We start from the raw sequence: 1,867 nt of genomic DNA, 5'->3' as shown, positions 1-1,867 counted from the left end.
CACATCTTGACTGCACTGAAGGATATCCCATTTTATGGGAAAGATCATGAGGATGCTTTCAAGCATCTAGATGAATTAAATGACATTGCGGATTACTTCAATGTCCCAAATGTCAATAGAAACATCGTCCTGCTCAGGATGCTTCCCATTACTTTCAAGGGAGCTGCTAAAGAGTGGTTAAAATCACTTCCACCGGGTACGATCACCACTTGAGCTCAAATGCGTGAGCAATTTCTAGACCAGTTTTGCCCGCCATCCAAGATAGCTAAACTCAAGAAGGCAATAGCCAACTTTGAGTAACAGCCGGGGGAGTCATTGTACGAAGCATAGGAGTGGTACAAGGGCTTGCTCAGAAATTGCCCTCAGCATGATCTTAATGTGCAACAAGAGATGTCGATTTTTTATGATGGGGTCAACGTTATGACAAGACAACTCCTTGACTCTCAAGGCCCTTTGACAAAGAAAAATCCAAGGGAGGTCAAGGAGCTGATTGAAGAATTCGCGAAGCACTCTCGTGAGTACCACAACCCTAGGCAAGATGGAATCAAATGTGGTGGAGGTGCACAAACTGAAGAAATAGCAGCCATGATGGCTATGTTGATAAATAATATGGACCGGAGGTTGACACAAATGGACCACTCAATTCATGCCATAAGAGTGGGCTGCGAGAGGTGTAGTGGTCCACACTTGACCAAGGACTGCAATTTAGATGAGTTTGGGAACAGAAAAGCTCAAGTGTGCTACTCGAGTTGGGACAAGTGTGATGAAGACTGGAGGAAACCAAAGAAGGAGTGGATGCCATATGAAGAGTATAAGAAGCAAAAAGAAGAGAAGTATAGGCAGACAGGTCAAGGCTTCTATCAAAAGGAGCAGCCACCAGCTGAGAAGAAACCCGATCTAGAGACCATGTTGATGAAGTTTATGGAAGCTTCGGAAAAGAGACATGAGGCTACTGATTCTGTTCTTAATGAACAAAGAACCTTGGTTAAGAATCATCATGCATTGATGGTAGAATAACAAACTTTAATAAAGAATCAGCAAGCTTCCATCAATAACCTTGAAGTACAACTTGTTCAACTAGCCACTCTGGTTCATGAGAAGCTGCCCCCGAAAAATCCCGAAATGAAGGCCCAATATCATGTAATGGCCATAGATATTGAAGAAGAGGCCATATCTGAGTTCCTAGAAGCCTTAGAAGTTGAACAACAGCAGCCCGATCCAAAGTTAAAGAAGCCCAAGCTCGAGAATCAAGATGTTGCTGAATTGACGAACTCACGACGTGAGCCATATAAGCTCAGGACGTGGGCTCGTCATGAACAGAAAATTTTTGTAGCTGGTTCAGTTTATCAGCTGCCTTTGCCTTTTCCTTCCCGAGCTACCCTTAGTCCACTGGAAAGAGAGCATCTAGAGTTTGTTAAGCACGTGAAGGGTATCCCGATTAATACTCCCTTTGTCGAGTCCTTATCCAAAATTCCCGAGTATCAAAAATTACTGCAAGACTTGATAGACACTCGAAAGAAATTAAAGAAGCATTCTAAGGTGATTCTAAGTGAGCAAAGCTCAAAAGCTGTGTTGGGAGAGACACCTAAGAAGATGGGAGATCTTGGATGCCTCACTCTTCCGTGTGAGTTTGGTAACAACATGAAAGTGGATGTTTTATCCGATTATGGGGCTAGCATTAACTTGATGCCTTATTCGTTTTATCAGAAGTTAGATATTCAGAAGTTGAAGGGTACAAGAATGACTATTCACAAGCTGAACCGTTCAGTGACACAGCCCCGGGGCATTGTGTAGGATATTTTAGTAAAAAGTGGAAAATTTGTTTTTCCAATAGATTTTGTAGTGTTGGATATGAAGGAAGACCCCG

At 42.7% G+C, this 1,867-nt stretch overlaps 1 non-coding gene across 1 annotated transcript; it reads right to left on the bottom strand.

Moving 5' to 3' along the window:
• Nucleotides 1–267: 267 nt before the first annotated feature.
• LOC145055934 (small nucleolar RNA R71) lies at nucleotides 268–374 on the bottom strand. Its single transcript, XR_013685478.1, has one exon. It is a non-coding gene; the product is annotated as a small nucleolar RNA R71 (small nucleolar RNA).
• Nucleotides 375–1,867: the final 1,493 nt, after the last annotated feature.

This window comes from Lactuca serriola, chromosome 5 (assembly GCF_051521515.1).
Source record: "Lactuca serriola cultivar US96UC23 chromosome 5, Lser_US96UC23_V15, whole genome shotgun sequence".
NCBI classification, from domain to species: Eukaryota; Viridiplantae; Streptophyta; class Magnoliopsida; order Asterales; family Asteraceae; genus Lactuca; species Lactuca serriola.
This window is presented reverse-complemented; position numbering and strand designations above follow the sequence as displayed.